This window comes from Lissotriton helveticus, chromosome 10, assembly GCF_964261635.1.
Source record: "Lissotriton helveticus chromosome 10, aLisHel1.1, whole genome shotgun sequence".
In the NCBI taxonomy this organism is placed as follows: Eukaryota; Metazoa; Chordata; class Amphibia; order Caudata; family Salamandridae; genus Lissotriton; species Lissotriton helveticus.
Window position 1 is genome coordinate 702,387,956 of NC_136071.1, and position 20,542 is coordinate 702,408,497.

General features: G+C 40.1%; 1 protein-coding gene across 3 annotated transcripts in view; it reads right to left on the reverse strand.

Annotated features, from left to right (window-relative positions):
- Positions 1 to 20,542, reverse strand: part of LOC144784466 (uncharacterized) — a 249,944-nt gene that overhangs the window by 150,166 nt on the left and 79,236 nt on the right. The window contains exon 6 of one of the 3 annotated variants that reach the window (XR_013601646.1): positions 16,185 to 16,320. The exons of the other annotated variants lie outside the window; for them this stretch is intronic. The gene's annotated coding sequence lies outside the window, so the exon portion shown is untranslated. Of the gene's footprint in view, positions 1 to 16,184; positions 16,321 to 20,542 lie in introns of those variants that run through there. 3 annotated transcript variants of the gene reach the window in all.

Here is a 20,542-nt window from a genome sequence, read left to right on the forward strand (position 1 = left end):
TAATTTATTATAACAATATTTACAAATACGTTGATCACAACCCAAATCAAAACAATTCTCTACCCACAAATAAGTTGCAAATTCCTTCCACTCATTATTATTCTCCTTTTCACTTTTTAAATTTAGATCAACTAACCTGGTCTGATTTTTATAATGAATTCTTCTACAACAAATACAAGAAAAATTGGGCCTTTCTCCTGAAATGACCTTAAACCTTGTAATTTCTTGGTCATAATTTTCTGCACTAAAACATTGTACATTTTCTTCAACATTTCCTTCTATTACTGTATCAGTTTCTGCACTGCCCTCTTTTTCACAAAAGTAACTAACCTCAATTTCTTCACAAATGTTCTTTACATCTAATACAGATCCATGTAAAAGAGCACTGTTTAACTGTTTTAGCTTAAGTGCTGGACTTTTTTTGCATAATACATCCTTCTCACTAATTTCCTCACTTCAGTATGATGCACTGCTAACATCCTAAAAGGGTGAAAAACACTCTAGCATACTTTTTTAGAAAGACAAGCCAGAGAATGACCTTGCAAACCTGTTTTTTCTCTCACTTGGCAGGGGTCTAATTCTTGCAACATCTTAATCTTCTGCTTAATACTTTTCTTAGTATAGTTACGTAAGAAATTGTGGAAAAAATCAATTGAATCCTGTCGTACACTATAAATACTACCACAATTCCAAGTGTACACTGGACCCTTAGGATGTCTCCCTAAAACTTCATCAGCTAACACCTCTTCTGAATTCCTTGGGACAATTTTCTCTTTTTCAATCGGACAACCATCCTTCACCTCATATGCTCGACCACTGGTGTCAACTGAATGCAACAAATCATTAGTGTGAAAGTAAGCCTCTTCATTAAAAAATGGCTCAGAACTTGAACTATGCTTCCATTCTCCAGAAAAAACATTACAAAAATGAGTTCTATTAATTACTCTTTTCCACTTACTTTTCGCTTTCAAAACATTAATTGCCTTATCTAGTGTACGAAGTCTATTGATTACTAAAATAAACAATTTATTTTTTAATTCAAACACCTGATCAACAAAATTTTCTATTATTTTTTTTTTGCTTATAAAAAGCTGTTTTCCTTTTAGAAGTCTTTCCACTTTTCAATAAATTTAATACTACTCTGTTATAAAACATTCTCTTACGAATTTCAACAAACTGATTTCTGCGTCTATTACTAAAGCCATTTTCATCGCCAGACACTTTTGCAACATTTTTCTTTTTTAAGTCCTTCTTCTTTCCTCTTACGGATGATTTGTTAATCTTTTCCACATTATCCAGATTTCTTTTTCTTGCAGTTAATTTCCTAATAAAATCCTTTGTTGTCTTACCATGAGCATTCTTCTTTTTCTCTGTACAATGTTGTTTAGATACATCTTGCAATTGTGTTGTCTTGGAAAAGTAAGCCTGTTTATATTTTCTTCTTTTCGCATCCTTGGTAGGCATCTTGGTTTTTCTTTCTGTAGATAATAACAATCTATTATGAAGAAAAAAAACATGTTATAGACCACTACTAACATACTACATAGCAATTAGAACAACTATATGATGTAAACACTGATTCACTTAATAAGTAAGTTGAGGGTACAGCAACAGTGTCTGAGCAGAGTAGGAAATCATGCAGTGAGTGCTGTTTTTGAGTTTATAGAAGCGCAGTGGTGTTTTAAAATTGTAGGGTAATTTGCTAAGAATGGTGTTTCAGAGTTCAGAAGAGTGCAGTAGTTTTTAGACAGTGTAGAGAGTCATGGTGGGATAGATATTTCTGACTTTAGAGCAATACAGTTGTGCTTCGGCAGTGTATGGTATCATGCAAGGGATAGGATTATAAAGCACTGCATGTCCTAAAGTCTAACTCACTCCATGAGTACATGTATTCACATTTCTTAAAACACATACACCGAGGAAGTGAAATGATTACTACATGCTACGGAGAGAGTTGCTATGGCATTTCTACAACACAGTCAAGATCTTCAGTACACAGCATGGAGACTATTTGCAAATTAAGAGCCCTAACAGACATACTGCATAGCAGTTTCTACTACTACATACCGTAAACCATAACACACTTCATCAGAACATGTATTCCCATATTTTTTAAACGCATGCGTGCGGGCGGAATTCCGCTCGTACGCTGAGATTTTTAAAAGCGCATGTTACGTGACGAGCTGGGCTCGTCATCAGCGTGCGAGGAGGCTACGCCATGACGAGCCCAGCTCGTCATCAGCGTGGAAGGGGTTAAACACATCAACGATCCAAATGATTACATTAGTACAAAAAGACTCACTCGAATAATTTTTCATTATAAATTATACATTTATTCATCAAACTTTTCGTATTCCAATAAAACCCCCAACATCACTTCATCCGGTATTTCATTTTGATTTTCCTCAATTTCAAAATTTTGATCTTCAAATACAATATCTTCCACCGCTTCCAGAAATTCACTGTCCAAAGTCTCATCAAATAAATCTGTATTTTCTTTATTAATTTCCTCTGCAAATGGTCCATTTAACTCCTCTATTAATTCATTTGAGATGTCAAAATTTAAAGCAAAGTTCTCCTGATGCTGTTCCATTGCACCAATATGATAATTTTGTTGCACCTTGCAAAAAATATAAACACTTAATTATATCATTTTCACTAATAGATAATAAAAAAATACCTTTATCAATTTTATAAGTACATATATTCCCATATTTCTAAACACACTAACTACACAAATTATTCTGCCACATTCCTCTTAAATAAAAATAGTCTCACACTGTAAAATGATTACTATAATGAAAGGGAATCTTGCTGGAAATATTCTTTCAGAGTTAACAACACTGCAGTTGTGTTGCAAGAGTTTACAATATTTTTCTAGGAATGGAGTTTCAGGATTTAGGCCAATGAAGTGAATTTAAAGCAGTGTAGTGAGTCAAGGTGTGACTGAGAATGTACAAATGAAATTCACTGAAATGATTACTACATGCTACAGACACAGTTGCTTTTCCATTTTAACAGCACACCAAGCATCTAAATTGCACAGCATAAACACAATTTGAAAATTAAGAGGCCTGAAACACATACTGCATAGGACTTTCTACAACTACATCACCTCTGTGTCTCTACTTCAACTATTTCACCCTCTCTCTGCACCATCTTTTCTCTGACTGCACCACCTGTCCCTCTGCCTGCAGCCCTACACCATCTATCCTCTAATTGTAACAGTTTACTCTCTGCCTGCATTATCTAATTTTCAGTCTGCACCAACCCTCTCTCACTACCTGCACCCTCTCATATGCATCTACAGAGTCCTATTATGATATACCTGCTGGTATATATTACACAGCGACACCATATTAAATCTTTCCCTTCAATGCCTGTTGTGTCATACCTTGTCTGAGTCTGCTTGCACTATCTGTGTCACTTCTTGAACCATGTCACCCTCTCTCTGTACCATCTTTTCTGTGACTGCACCATCTGTCCCTCTGCCTGCAGCCCTACACCATCTATCCTCTGATTGTAACAGTTTAATCTCTGCCTGCATTATCTTATTTTTTGTCTACACTAACCCTCTCCCAGTGCCTGCACTCTCTCATCTAACATCTGCACGGGCCTATTAAGATATGGCTGCTGGTGTGTATTACACAACACTACCATGTTAAATCCTTTCCTTCTCTGCCTGTAGTCTCATACCCCCTGCATGTACCATTTCATCACTGTTTTCACTATCCCCCCTGTGTGCTCAATTAGACTCTGCATGTAACATTTCTCAAACTGTTTCCAGCATTTCTTCTCTGTTGGACAATTCTATCCTCTGTGTGTATCATGTCGGTGTATGCTTGCACTATCTGTGTCTCTGCTTGAACCATTTCACCCTCTCTCTGCACCGTCTTTTCTATGACTGCACAATCTCTCCCTCTGCCTGCAGTCCTACACCATCTACCCTCTGTATGTACCATGTTTGTGTCTGCTTGCACTATCTGTCCCTCTGCCTGCAGCCCTATACCACCTACCCTCTGTGTGTACCATGTCTGCTTCCACTATGTATATCTTTGCTTGAACCATCTCATCCTCTCTCTGCACCATCTTTTCTGTGACTGCACCATATGTGCCTCTGCCTGCAGCCCTACACCATCTGTCCTATGTATGTACCATGTCTGTGTCCGCTTTCACTATCTGTCCCTCTGCCTACAGACCTCCACCATCAAGAGTTTTGAATATTTTTCTAGGAATGGAGTTTCAGGATTTAGGACAATGAAGTGAACTTAAACCAGTGTAGTGAGTTAAGGAGAGACTGAGAATGTACAAATCAAATTTACTGAAATAATTACTACATGCTACATACACAGTTGCTTTAGCATCTCAACAGCACACCCAGCATCTAAATTGCACAGATTACACACAATTGGAAAATTAAGAGGCCTGAAACACATACTGCATAGGACTTTCTACAACTACATCACCTAAACCATGACTCAGTTCATGAATTAGGTGATTTAGCACACAGAGGGAGACAAAGTACAAACAGAGACAAAATGGTACCCACAGAGGGTGCAAGACTACATGCAGAGAAGGTAAAGATTTAACATGTAAGCGCTGTCTAACACACACCAGCAGCCATATCATAATAGCCTCTGCAGATGAACATGAAAGGATGCAGGCAGTGGGAGAGGGTTGGTGCAGACAGAAAATTCGATACTGCAGGCAGAGAGTAAACTGGTACAATCAAAGGATAGATGATGCAGGGCTACAGGCAAAGGAAGAGATGGTGCAGTCACAGAAAAGGTAGTGCAGAGAAACGGTGAGATGGTTCAAGCAGAGACACAGACAGTGCAAGCAGAAACAGACATGGTACACACAGAGGATGAAATGGTACAACAGAGAAGAAATACAGGAAACAATAAGAGAAATGTTACATGCAGAGACTAATTGGAACATATAAAATGTCCTCTCCACTGTTCTTCACTGGATAGACTGTACTATGATATCTGTGACATCATAGAATGCCTGTGTAACTCTCTGGCTCACAGTGTCTCTCTCTACCTGACTCTGGCAGTTGATCAACTCAGGCTGAGCTGCTAACAGCTGGCTCCTGGTGGGGTTTCACTTCTGTACTTCTTATCTATTTGTCTTGGAAGGAACTTACAATAAAGGATCTTAACTTACACAGTGGACTACACTTCTTTGTTTACCACAGTTTGGCGATGATTTAAAGAGGATGAACCTGCGTGTGCACTAAGGACAAAGGTCAACTAAGGATTTAAGCAACTACAAGTAAAGGAACTTAAACTTTAAATTTGAAACTAAAAGGTAATGCCCAGCTGACCCCACCAGGGTCCTGTTCCACCTGGACAGCCTGCAACCTGGGAGTGTATCTTCACTTTGAAGTTTGCTTGTGTCTGAACAGCATACAACCTGGTCGTGGGTGATTTTTGCTCTCTCTCATGTCATCTGGAAGATTTTTGGAGGGACCGATTGTGTGTAGGAATTGCTCCTGCCTGTGTCTGCCTTGTGTGTAAAAGCCGGCGTTTACTGGACTGAGCATCACATGTACCCCGCACATTGGTATATAGCATCGGTCTACTGAGAGACGTTACATCTGTTTCACTGCTCTGGCAGCACTATTCCAGGTGAGCGTTGTGAGCGCATTCAAGCGGGCGCTTACTGAAGGGAGTCTTGGAGCTGTGCCGTGCATTTTGGAGGAGGGCATCGGCTCTCTTTCTTACTGGTACGAACTTTGGCATATCGCTCTGTATGTGAGCTGTTTTGCATCTCGTTTAAAGTCGGACTGTATGTTCCCGGTGAGTGAGGGACATTTCGATGTGTTTTGCGCACTCGCAACGGGGTTTTGGCAGTGACAGTTAAACTGCTGCATTTTAAACGAGCCACTGTTCCTTGCAAAGTTCGTCAACTCACCTTCTGTTGTGTTTGTGACGGTTGGGCAGCAGAGCTCTTCTCAGTTCCCCTGCCAGCATCCAATTGATGACGGATCTGGAATTCATCTGGTTGTTAGTGAAGGTCTTTGCTCCTGTGACCCTTGTGACCTCTGAAGACATGTCGAGCTTGATTCTCACGCTGCTTACGCCGCTACGGTCGACGTGGCGGCCATTTTGTCTTCAGCTCAGTTACCACGACAACAGTTTATATGCCAGTCTCTTGACAGTTTCAGTGGCATGCGGAAGGGGAAGATTTTGTCTCAACGGAGGATGATTCGTTTGCCAGCGGCAAGCGTATGGTGAGAAATGGAACTCGTTGGTCCACTTCACAGTTTTTTTTGTGACTATTCAGTTTTTGAACACTTCAAGCCTTTGGTGTGCACTGCGCTTTTGGTGTTTGTCACTATCAAAAGAAGATGTCGATGGGAATCCGGATGAGAGATCGCTCACCGGAGCTAACATTATTAATGTATTTGTGTAGCAGTTTTCACTGCATATTATTTAACACAGTTTTTCTATGTTTACCACAGAGCACAGAGAGGGAGATAAAGTGAAGACAGAGATAAAACGAAACAGACACAGAGTACGAGAATACAGGCAGGAAAGGAAAAGATTTAACATGTAAGCGCGGTCTAACACACACCAATAGCCATATCATAATAGGCCTCTACAGAAGCACATCAGAGGATGCAGGCAGTGGGAGAGGGTTGGTGCAGACAGAAAATTAGATAAGCAGAGAGAGACAGACTGTGAGGAGAGACAGGGGAGATTATACAAAAATATGCAAATATAATTCTTTAATTTACACAGACACTCAGTGTGATCTTAGTCAAAAATGTTAAAATCATAGATTTCACCAAAACGCATATACCACAGAAAAAACTTTAAGAGACAGAACAGTATCCCTTCCAATTCAGTAAAATGAGTACTACAATGAAAGGGAGTCTTCCTGGGAATATTCTTTTAGGATTTACAACTCTGCAGTTGTGTTGCAAGAGTTTTGAATATTTCTCTAGGAATGGAGTTTCAGGATTTAGGACAATGAAGTGAACCTAAACCAGTGTAGTGAGTTAAGGTGAGACTGAGAATGTACAAATCAAATTCACTGAAATAATTACTACATGCTACAGACACAGTTGCTTTATCATCTCAACAGCACACCCAGCATCTAAATAACACAGCTTACACACAATTGGAAAATTAAGATGCCTAAAACACATACTGCATAGGACTATCTACAACTACATCACCTAAACCATGACTCAGTTCATGAATTAAGTGATTTAGCACACAGAGGGAGACAAAGTACAAACAGAGACAAAATGGTACCCACAGAGGGTGCAAGACTACATGCAGAGAAGGTAAAGATTTAACATGTAAGCGCTGTCTAACACACACCAGCAGCCATATCATAATAGCCTCTGCAGATGAACATGAAAGGATGCAGGCAGTGGAAGAGGGTTGGTGCAGACAGAAAATTAGATACTGCAGGCAGAGAGTAAACTGGTACAATCAAAGGATAGATGATGCAGGGCTACAGGCAAAGGAAGAGATGGTGCAGTCACAGAAAAGGTAGTGCAGAGAAACGGTGAGATGGTTCAAGCAGAGACACAGACAGTGCAAGCAGAAACAGACATGGTACACACAGAGGATGAAATGGTACAACAGAGAAGAAATACAGGAAACAATAAGAGAAATGTTACATGCAGTGACTAATTGGAACATATAAAATGTCCTCTCCACTGTTCTTCACTGGATAGACTGTACTATGATATCTGTGACATCATAGAATGCATGTGTAACTCTCTGGCTCACAGTGTCTCTCTCTACCTGACTCTGGCAGTTGATCAACTCAGGCTGAGCTGCTAACAGCTGGCTCCTGGTGGGGTTTCACTTCTGTACTTCTTATCTATTTGTCTTGGAAGGAACTTACAATAAAGGATCTTAACTTACACAGTGGACTACACTTCTTTGTTTACCACAGTTTGGCGACGATTTAAAGAGGATGAACCTGCGTGTGCACTAAGGACAAAGGTCAACTAAGGATTTAAGCAACTACAAGTAAAGGAACTTAAACTTTAAATTTGAAACTAAAAGGTAATGCCCAGCTGACCCCACCAGTGTCCTGTTCCACCTGGACAGCCTGCACCCTGGGAGTGTGTCTTCACTTTGAAGTTTGCTTGTGTCTGAACAGCCTACAACCTGGTCGTGGGTGATTTTTGCTCTCTCTCATGTTATCTGGAAGATTTTTTGAGGGACCGATTGTGTGTAGGAATTGCTCCTGCCTGTGTCTGCCTTGTGTGTAAAAGCCGGCGTTTACTGGACTGAGCATCACATGTACCCCGCACATTGGTATATAGCATCGGTCTACTGAGAGACGTTACATCTGTTTCACTGCTCTGGCAGCACTATTCCAGGTGAGCATTGTGAGCGCATTCAAGCGGGCGCTTACTGAAGGGAGTCTTGGAGCTGTGCCGTGCATTTTGGAGGAGGGCATCGGCTCTCTTTCTTACTGGTACGAACTTTGGCATATCGCTCTGTATGTGAGCTGTTTTGCATCTCGTTTAAAGTCGGACTGTATGTTCCCGGTGAGTGAGGGACATTTCGATGTGTTTTGCGCACTTGCAACGGGGTTTTGGCAGTGACAGTTAAACTGCTGCATTTTAAACGAGCCACTGTTCCTTGCAAAGTTCGTCAACTCACCTTCTGTTGTGTTTGTGACGGTTGGGCAGCAGAGCTCTTCTCAGTTCCCCTGCCAGCATCCAATTGATGACGGATCTGGAATTCATCTGGTTGTTAGTGAAGGTCTTTGCTCCTGTGACCCTTGTGACGTCTGAAGACATGTCGAGCTTGATTCTCACGCTGCTTACGCCGCTACGGTCGACGTGGCGGCCATTTTGTCTTCAGCTCAGTTACCACGACAACAGTTTATATGCCAGTCTCTTGACAGTTTCAGTGGCATGCGGAAGGGGAAGATTTTGTCTCAACGGAGGATGATTCGTTTGCCAGCGGCAAGCGTATGGTGAGAAATGGAACTCGTTGGTACACTTCACAGTTTTTTTTGTGACTATTCAGTTTTTGAACACTTCAAGCCTTTGGTGTGCACTGCGCTTTTGGTGTTTGTCACTATCAAAAGAAGATGTCGATGGGAATCCGGATGAGAGATCGCTCACCGGAGCTAACATTATTAATGTATTTGTGTAGCAGTTTTCACTGCATATTATTTAACACAGTTTTTCTATGTTTACCACAGAGCACAGAGAGGGAGATAAAGTGAAGACAGAGATAAAACGAAACACACAGAGTACGAGAATACAGGCAGGAAAGGAAAAGATTTAACATGTTAGTGCTGTCTAACACACACCAGCAGCCATATCATAATAGGCCTCTACGGAAGCACATCAGAGGATGCAGGCAGTGGGAGAGGGTTGGTGCAGACAGAAAATGAGATAAGCAGAGAGAGGCACACTGTGAGGAGAGACAGGGGAGATTATACAAAAAGGTGCAAATATAATTCTTTAATTTACACAGACACTCAGCGTGATCTTAGTCAAAAATGTTAAAACCATAGATTTCACCAAAACGCATATACCTCGGAAAAACCTTTGAGAGACAGAACAGTATCCCTTCCAATTCAGTAAAATGAGTACTACGATGAAAGGGAGTCTTACTGGGAATATTCTTTTAGGATTTACAACTCTGCAGTTGTGTTGCAAGAGTTTTGAATATTTTTCTAGGAATGGAGTTTTAGGATTTAGGATAATGAAGTGAACTTAAATCAGTGTAGTGAGTTAAGGTGAGACTGAGAATGTACAATTCAAATTCACTGAAATAATTTCTACATGCTACAGACACAGTTGCTTTAGCATCTCAACAGCACACCCAGCATCTAAATTGCACAGCTTACACACAATTGGAAAATTAAGAGGCCTGAAACACATACTGCACAGGACTTTTTACAACTACATCACCTAAACCATGACTTAGTTCATGATTTAGGTGATTTAGCACACAGAGGGAGACAATGTACAAACAGAGACAAAATGGTACACACAGAGGGTGCGAGACTACAGGTAGAGAAGGTCAAGATTTAACATGTAAGCGCTGTCTTACACACACCAGCAGCAATATAATAATAGGCCTCTGCAGATGCACATGAGAGGGTGCAGGCAGTGGGAGAGGGTTATTGCAGACAGAAAATTAGATACTGCAGGCAGAGAGTAAACTGGTACAATAAAAGGATAGATGATGCAGGGCTACAGGCAGAGGAAGAGATAGTGCAGTCACAGAAAAGGTGGTACAGAGAAAGGGTGAGATGGTTCAAGCAGAGACACAGACAGTGCAAGCAGACACAGACATGGTACACACAGAGGATAAAATGGTATAACAGAGAAGAAATACAGGAAACAGTAAAAGAAATGTTACATGCAGAGACTAATTGGAGCACAGAGAGGGAGAGATAGTGAAGACAGAGATAAAACGAAACACACAGAGAGCGCGAGACAACAGGCAGAGAAGGAAAAGATTTAACAAGTAAGCGCTGTCTAACACACACCAGCAGCCATATCATAATAGGCCTCTACAGAAGTACATCAGAGGATGCAGGCAGTGGGAGAGGGTTGCTGCAGACAGAAAATGAGATAAGCAGAGAGAGGCAGACTGTACGGAGAGACAGTGGAGATTTTACAAAAAGGTACAAATATAATTCTTTAATTTACACAGACACTCAGTGTGATCCTGGACAAAAACTTTAAAACCATACATTTTACTAAAACACATTTACCACACGAAAAAGAGACAGAACACAGCCTATCTATTTCTGAACTACAATACAGTGCAGAAACCTGAGTCATTATCAAAATACTTTTCCAATTTACAGCATTACTTTTTTGACAGCATTACATCCAAACATGAGACACAATTTCAGAAGAAAGAACACAGGATAAGCAGAGAGAGGTAAACTGTGAGGAGAGCCTTAGGAGATCATACAAAAAGGTGCAAATATAATCCTTTATTTTACACAGACACTCAGTGTGATCCTTGACAAAAACTTTAAAACCATACATTATACCAAAACACATTTACCACACAAAAAAGTTTAAGAGACAGAACACAGCCTATCTATTTCTGAACTACAATACAGTGCAGAAACCTGAGTCATTTTCAAAATACATTTCCAATTTACAGCATTACTTTTTGCCAGCATTACATCCACACATGAGACACAATATCAGAAGAAAGAACAACACAGTATAAGCAGAGAGAGGTAAACTGTGAGGAGAGCCGTAGGAGATTATACAAAAAGGTGCAAATATAATCCTTTATTTTACACAGACACTCAGTGTGATCCTTGACAAAAACTTTAAAACCATACATTATACCAAAACACATTTACCACACAAAAAAGTTTAAGAGACAGAACACAGCCTATCTATTTCTGAACTACAATACAGTGCAGAAACCTGAGTCATTTTCAAAATACATTTCCAATTTACAGCATTACTTTTTGCCAGCATTACATCCACACATGAGACACAATATCAGAAGAAAGAACAAAGTATAAGCAGAGAGAGGTACACTGTGAGGAGAGCCGTAGGAGATTATACAAAAAAGTGCAAATATAATTCTTTATTTTACACAGACACTCAGTGTGATCCTGGACAAAAACTTTAAAACCATACATTATACCAAAACACATTTACCACACAAAAAAGTTTAAGAGACAGAACACAGCCTATCTATTTCTGAACTACAATACAGTGCAGAAACCTGAGTCATTTTCAAAATACATTTCTTTTTTTTATGTTTGAAAGCTTTATTGAAGTAAAGTTGTCAATACAATAAGGTGACATCAGCAGAACAACAAGAGAAAGGGAAATTATGGGAGAGATGAAACATAAGCAGCCGTTAGCACAATGAAAACATCAAAGCATTTTTGAATTTTAAGGGGGGGGGGAGGAGAAGGGAAGGGAGGGAAATAAAACCATGATAATATAATACAAGAATGAAACAGAAATAAGCATAATGAATGTTGGCAATAAAGTACAGTAAATGCACAAATATCTAGCGAATATATGGAATAAGAACGTTAGAAAAACATGAATAAAGAAAAGAAACTGCATTAGTGAAATTTAAAACCTGTAACTACAAGCAGGAGTACAAATGTTCAAGGGGGCTTGAAATTATCAGAGGAAAATGGAGAGTATTTCTTTTTGGTGGATTGATCCAAATATAGGGTAAGAGGTAACCGAAAGAGTTCAACATTGCGAGAAGGTTTGCAGGAGGATGCAAAAGCAACATCAAGTCTATGGGAATGACATAGAAGGTTCCACCAGCAAATTAAGGAAAGTTTGGTCAGAGACTTCCAATTAGAAGCAATATGTTGTAGTGCAAGGGCTAGCATAAGGTCAAAAAGACCATGTGAATGTGGGGGGAGGTCAAAAGACTCTGAAAGGCTACCCAAAAGCACCAAAGAAGTAGAAAAAGGAATAGAGAGACTAAAAATACGGGAAATACGAGACCATATCTGTGTCCAGAAAAGTCGAACTGAGGGACAGAGGAAGAAAAGATGAAAGAGATCAGCATTGGGAGCATTACAGGTCCAGCAGTTAGCAGTAGAAGAAGAAAAAAAAATGAAAAAGAGAAAGGGGAGAAAGGTAGAGTCTATGGTAGAAGAAAAATAGGGATTGAGTGAGAGATGCAGTACGGGAAGTCTTCAAGGATTTAGCCCAGAGTTTGTCCCAAAGAGAAGTCGGCCAGGAGTGACCTAAGTCTTTTTCCCAAGAAAGTTCCAGTTTTGATTTGGGACGATCAGGAGCAGGAGTTGAGAAGTATCGATAAATAAGAGAAGCTTTAGGAATAGTAGAAAGAATGGTAAGTAGAGAGGAAGACGATGCGGGTAATTCATCAGAAATAAGAGAATAGTATCGATCAAGAACGATTTCCATAAGAATGAAGTATTTCTTTGCGAACGAGGAAGGACAGTGAAATTGGGATTGAAATTGAGGAAAGGAACAAGGAGATGAACCGTCAAAAAGATGGTGAACCCAGATGATACCCTTCGATCTCCACGAAGGCCAGGCAATAGATCTATTGCGTATTAAAATGAGTGAGTTATACCAAATGGGTAATAATAAGAAGGATTCCCGAGAAACAGAAACTGTGGATACCAAGGGCCGCAAAAGAGAAGAAGTGTGTTTGAATAATAGGGGATTAAGACATGGAGCCTTAGCGGTGAAGCGAGTTACCTCCTGAAAAGAGTAAGGGAGCAATAATTCATGCTCAACAGAAAGCCAAAGGGGAGAAAAAGGGGAGATATCTTGTGATAACCAGCGAGAAACTTGGCGAAGAGTGAAAGACTTATGATAAAGACGGAAGTCTGGAAAATTAACCCCACCATTTGATTTAGACTTACGAAGGGCTGAGAGAGATATACGTGCTTTTTTCTGCTTCCAGAGAAACTTAAATAAAACAGAGTCAATACGACGGAAGTAGAGAGCTGGGATATGAATTGGGAGCATGAAAAGTAAATAGATTAACATCGGAGCAATCATCATCTTGATGGAATCAAGACGACCCCACCAGGAAAGATAGAGAGGATTCCAAGAAGAGAGCAAATAATCTATTCTAGAGATGACTGCATTCATGTTAAGTTGGATAGAGGATGAGATAGAGTTAGAGAAAAGAACACCAAGATACTTTATTTTCTTACTATTCCAACCAAAGCCAGTGGAGGTAAAGAAATGTGGAAGGCAAAATTTAGTTATAGGAAGAATCTCCGTCTTGTCCGAATTTATTTTATATCCTGAAACCAGGGAAAATTTCTCAAATTCATCTAATAAGGAAGGAACAGAGGTAACTGGATCTGAAATGAATAAAAGTATGTCATCCGCATAGGCAGATAGTTTAAGATGATGATCGCCATACGGAAAACCAGAGATGGAGGGATTGTTACGAATAGAAGATATGAAGGGTTCAAGAGCCAAAATAAACAAAAGAGGTGAAAGAGGACAGCCCTGACGAATTCCACGTTTCAGTGTAAAAGGGGAAGTAAGTTGACCGTTGACGAGAACTGATGCCTTGGGCATAGAATATATTAAAGAAATATAAGAAATAAATTTAGGACCAAAGCCATGCCATTGCAGTGAAGCCATCAAAAAGGACCAGTCAACCCAATCAAAGGCTTTTTCAGCATCAACTGAGATAGCTGCAATGGGAATAGACAGAGAGGGGGCCTTACTTAAAACATGAAGGAGGAGTCTGGAGTTGTCTGAGGTGAGGCGGCCCTTAACAAAACCACATTGCTCTTTCCCAATGAGATGTGGCATGAGTGGGGCAAGGCAAAGAGCTAATAATTTTGCAAAAATCTTATAGTCTACATTAACCAGAGATATTGGCCGATAATTCTTACAAAATTTGGGATCCCGACCCTCTTTAGGGATGAGGCATATGGTAGCATCTTGAAATGATCCTTGGGCCAGACCGGCGGAACAAAAAGACTGAAAAAGAAAGAGAAGTTTGGGTAATAGGAGATCGGAAAAGTGTAAATAAAATTCAACTGGAAAGCCATCAGGCCCTGGAGTCTTGCCCTTGGTTAGAGAAGACAAAGCAGTGGATAACTCAGAAAGTGTAAGATCTGTATTAATGTCCGAGAAATTAAGTTGGGAAGTATCTGGTTTAGGCAAGTTCTCAAAATATGATTGGAGGAGATCTGGGGTAGGGGGATTTTCAGGAGAGTATAAAGACTCATAAAAAGATTGAAATTGCTCTAAAATTTCTTCATCTGTGTGTAAAAGGACATTAGAAGGGGAATAGATAGAGTCTATGATAGTTCGCTCTTTACGCGATTTTAGATAGCAAGTAATTTGCCCGATTTATTGCGACCTCCATAGTACCGTGCACTACTCCGAAGAAGAAAAGAAGAAGCTGTGTCCGTAGTGAGCTTGTTAAATGCAATTTTAGCTTGAAGAAGGTCAGGAGACATATGATTTGGAGAGGAAGTATAAAATTGATGTTCTAATGACTTAATATGCGCAAGAGCAACCTTACGTTTTTGAAGGAGCTTTTTCTTTTTTTAGAAACAAAGTCGATAATAAATCCGCGGGCTGTGGCCTTGAAAGAATCCCAAAGAACATGGGGAGGGGTATGAGGATCAGAATTGAGTTGGAAAAATTCAGAGGTGAAAGAGCGAAAAGAGGAAGAAAAAAGAGGATCGGTGAGAAGAGAAAAATTAAAGCGCCAGCGAGAAGATTTAGGAATAGGAGGAAGAAGATCAAAAACAGTGATAATAGGAGCATGATCAGAGATAACAATAGGTTCAATAGAAGAGGATAAAAGATTTTGAGATAAACAGGAGGAAAGAAAAATATAATCTAAACGAGAAAATGAAGAGTGTGGAGGAGAGAAAAAAGAAAAATCTATAGTGTCTGGGTGAGTGAGCCTCCATGAATCCACAAGATGAACCTGAGTAATAGTATCAAGAAACTGTTTATGGGGCTTGTGAGGGGTGAAACGAACAGAGGACTTACGATCTAAAAAAGGGTCGATAATCTGATTACAGTCTCCGCCTAATAAGAAAGAATCATCTTTGTGTTGGATACATTTTGCAGTAATCGAGGGTCAAAAAGAGGAGTCAAAGCATGTAGGGCCATAAACATTGAACAGAGTAATTGGGATAGCATTAATAAGCAATTTAGCTAGAATCCAACGACCCTCATCATCCTTTTCTTCAAGAATTACTTTACATTTGAGACGTTTGTGAATCAAAATAGCAACACCATTCTTTTTATGAGAAGCTGGAGAAAACAAGACAGTACCAACCCATAGTCTTTTTAGTTTCATAGATTCAATATCTGAAAGGTGGGTTTCCTGAATGAGAACAATATCAGGATTGTAAGAGGAGAGGTGTGAAAGTACTCTCTGCCGCTTAATAGGATGGTTAAATCCTTTCACATTCCATGAAACAACTTTGAAGATGAAAACATATTAAACTGTTCAAAATTGAAAAGTGCAAAAATATACTGTAAAAGCAATAAGTCAAACCGTAAAGAATTAGAAAATAAGCGAACCATTAAAAGATTAGAAGGAAGAATAGGAGGAAGGAGAAGAAAAAATGAGAGGGAAAGGAAAAAGAAGAAGGGAAAGGAAAGAGGGTCAGCAAAGGAAGGAGAAGAAAGAAAAGAAAGAAGGCATAGAAGACAGTACAAATCCGTAAGGATGACTGTAAGAGACATACCTGAAGGGGGAAATACACAAAGGGAGGTGGGGAAGTGGTGATGCATTACAAGACGGGTAGACCAGGAACAGAAGCACAACCGCACCGAGACCTCACAAAAATTACAAAGGGTGGAACATGATGATGAAGGGAACAACCGATATATATCTGCATGGGGAAGAAAGAAAATAATTAATACACCATGGAACATGTGACACAGCGCATATAACCAAAGACAGGATACAAATATAAAAGAAGTCAAAAATAAGAAGACCAGTTGAGAACCTGTTTCGAGGAGATACAAGAAAAAGAAGAAGGCCAAGTTGACAACGGGGAACCTTGAGCAGTAACAAAAGAATGAAAAAACCAAGAGAAGGATTAGATAGAAGTACAGAAGACCAGAGAAAACAATTAGAGATCATTACAAAAATACAACAATAACATTTCAGCCACTGTTTGAAGGAGAGGTTTCCATTCCCTCTTCACTCTGTAGAAGGAGGAAGTTTCATAGTTCACCAGGATCTTGAAATGACCATGTCTTATTCCGATGAGTAACTCGGAAGGTACACGGATGGAACAAGCCATATCGTGCTCCAAGGGAGCGCAAAGAAGGGCGGAGAGCTAGAAATTCCTTACGCCTGGAGGCAGTAGCATTAGAAACGTCTTGAGACAGGTAGACTCGTTGACCCAGCCAAGATATTTGTCTCTTGGACCTTGCTGCTGAAAGAATTGAGAGAAGATCTGTGAACTTCAAAAAGAGAATAATAACACCACGAGGTTTTGTAGATGAAGTTGTTCGTGCTCCCAGTCTATGAGCTCTTTGAATACTGATGGACGTAGAAGGGGGCATGTCTAGAAGTTTCGGGAGGAAGGAGGTAAAGAAATTCACTGGGTCCTCACCCTCAAGATTCTCTGGTAAACCATAAATACGAAGGTTGTTTCTTCTGTTGCGATTTTCCAAATCCTCCGTATGTTGCTGTAGAGAAAGGACAGTCTTTTCCAATGCTACAATGCGTTGCGTGTTGGATTGAACTTCAGGGATCTGTTGTTCAACTGAGGATATTCGAGCATCCATGGTCTCGCATTTATCTTTTAAAAGTTGCATATCCTTGCTTGTCTCCTCGATGAAAGGACGCATTGCACAAATTTCTTCCAAAATTTGATCAATGGAGGATGAAGAAGAGGATTTATCTGGTGTAGGAGACTCGTGTTTAGGTCGTTTGCTGGATGTAGCAGGAGGGGAGGATCTATTGGACGGCGATTGCCCCGAAGGGGAGCGCTGAGAAGATGGAGTCGCCATCTTGGAAGATTGAATAGATGTAGATGCACCAGTTGAAGAGCTCACAGGGGTAATCACAGAGGGAGTAAAAACAAACTTAGGTTTACGTAACCTCACCATAGGAAGTCTGCACTCTAATCCAGTGACTAATCTCAATGCTCTGAAAAACAGTCAAAAGTGCGCGGAAAGCACAAGCTCCTGTAAGTAAATTAAATGTGTCTCAGAGGATCATCCCAGTACAATTTGGGCCAATATTATTATACTGCAAGATGCTCCATAAACGTAACACACTTAAATATCCATGAACAACTCCAGCAGGAAGAGAAATGTCAGTGTGTAAAACCAGGAGTCCATAGCAGGGAGCACCAAAACACCTCCAGTGGGCCACAGGGATTGTGCGTGTCATGAGATCCGGCTGTGCATATATTGAAAATAAAGTACTTCAAGGTGCAGCAGCATGGGGTGCACGAAGTGTGTCAGGAATAATTATTGTTCCTCAGGATTCACTTGAAAGTTGCACCAGAACACCGCCAGTGGGCTGAATAGGTTGTACGCTAGGAGAGCCAGCAGCGCTGAATAGGCAGAGCGCTTAAAATGGCGGCAATGCGTGTAAATGCTGGGGATAGCGTATTATAAGGCGCGGTAGCGTGGGGCACCTGAGGCTTGGCGACATAAAACATTTAATCATCAGGAATCCATTACGAGTGGCACCAGAGCACCGTCGGTGAGCAGGAGGGCTTATAAGCTAGGAGAGTCTGTAGCGCTGAAGAGGCGGAGCCTCTAAAATGGTGATTTCTACACAGGCGGCGCCATGACGCAGATTCCAAGTAGCCCCTCCACAGAATAAACAGAGCAACAAAAGGCACAGGAAAAGTTAATGATATTCCCGGTTGCTCACCCCAAAGTCCGTTGATGCAGGATAACAAGCGTTGAAAGAAATGTATCCTGGCATGTCAGGGAGGCGGAGGTCCGGTAGCGTGAGGAGCGCTGAAGATGGCGGTTCAGTGAGGTGCGACATCCACGTCGCGAATTTAGATGAAATGCGGCACTCTGGAAGCCGCAAAGCCGCTCCGCTTGTTCCCCGCGAGTTCCGGTTATGAAATCCGGCAAAGAGGTGTAAGAACAGTACCCTTCACATCGGGAAAGCTACTCTGAGGCGATATGGTGCGGCGGAGTTCAGCACCTAGCCGGCCATCTTGCGCGGCACCCAAGCCACGCCCCCTTCAAAATACATTTCTAATTTACAGCATTACTTTTTTGCCAGCATTACATCCAAACATGAGACACAATATCAGAAGAAAGAACACAGTATAAGCAGAGAGAGGTACACTGTGAGGAGAGCCTTAGGAGATTATACAAAAAGGTGCAAGTATAATTCTTTATTTTACACAGACACTCAGTGTGATCCTGGACAAAAACTTTAAAACCATACATTATACCAAAACACATTTACCACACAAAAATGTTTAAGAGACAGAACACAGCCTATCTATTTCTGAACTACAATACAGTGCAGAAACCTGAGTCATCTTCAAAATACATTTCCAATTTACAGCATTACTTTTTTGACAGCATTACATCCAAACATGAGACACAATATCAGAAGAAAGAACACAGTATAAGCAGAGAGAGGTACACTGTGAGGAGAGCCTTAGAAGATTATACAAAAAGGTGCAAGTATAATTCTTTATTTTACACAGACACTCAGTGTGATCCTGGACAAAAACTTTAAAACCATACATTATACCAAAACACATTTACCACACAAAAATGTTTAAGAGACAGAACACAGCCTATCTATTTCTGAACTACAATACAGTGTAGAAACCTGAGTCATCTTCAAAATACATTTCCAATTTACAGCATTACTTTTTTGACAGCATTACATCCAAACATGAGACACAATATCAGAAGAAAGAACACAGTATAAGCAGCGAGAGGTACACTGTGAGGAGAGCCTTAGGAGATTATACAAAAAGGTGCAAATATAATTCTTTATTTTACACAGACACTCAGTGTGATCCTGGACAAAAACTTTAAAACCATGCATTATACCAAAACACATTTACCACACAAAAATGTTTAAGAGACAGAACACAGCCTATCTATTTCTGAACTACAATACAGTGCAGAAACCTGAGTCATTTTCAAAATACATTTCCAATTTACAGCATTACTTTTTTGACAGCATTACATCCACACATGAGACTCACACTGTGACCTTAGACACATAACAGAAATCCTTGCAATTCAGTTAAATGATTACTACAGTGAAAGGGGGGAGGAAGAGTGTAAGAGCAGGAGAGTGACTAACTTCCACATTGCAACTCATTTTTATAATTAACATAAAATGCACAATATATATCCCCTCACAAATTAATAACTCACCTTTAAAAATGCTTTTGAAGATTAAGAACAGTGTCAATCACACACCAGATTTTCTTAAGCAGAATCTCTGAAATGTACCTCAGACACTGCAACCACAAAAGGCCCTGATTCCCTCTCATTAAACACACATATCTCTGTACATGCCCAATGAATTTTCTTCCCACACAAATTCAAAACCAAACTAACATTTTAATTGGTTGTACATTTCAACACTTTCAAACTCACATAATGTTCAACCTTCCCCCACTGTTCTCTCTGCCTGTTACCATGGTAACTCTCCATACACCACCTAACTGAAGTCAAAAGGTGAAAAGTTCATCTCTCAATGTTGCAAACCAAAGCAGCAAGTGTGTTTGACTTCTCAATATTCCAACTTATCCTGTGCAATGTTCTTTTCAATGACTTTTTCTGAACCAATAGTATTATTCCTTTTAGAAATCAGTAGTATGCACCCTAGTTTTCAATGTTAATTAATCAGAAACCACCAATCATTTCTTGTTTTTCAAGTGCACTGAATCTCAACCACATTTTTTTCTAAACTCCTATTTTTCAAACTGCCATTTCATCTCCAGAGACCATCTGAGTACAACCAGATCTGCCTTCAAGATGCTTAGAGTATGGATTGTAGCACACAGTTATATTTTCGAGAGTGACAGGTATGCAGCAAATAGATGCTTTCTCAACCTTGATTTACCAAATGTGGATATTATGTGGATTGGCCAG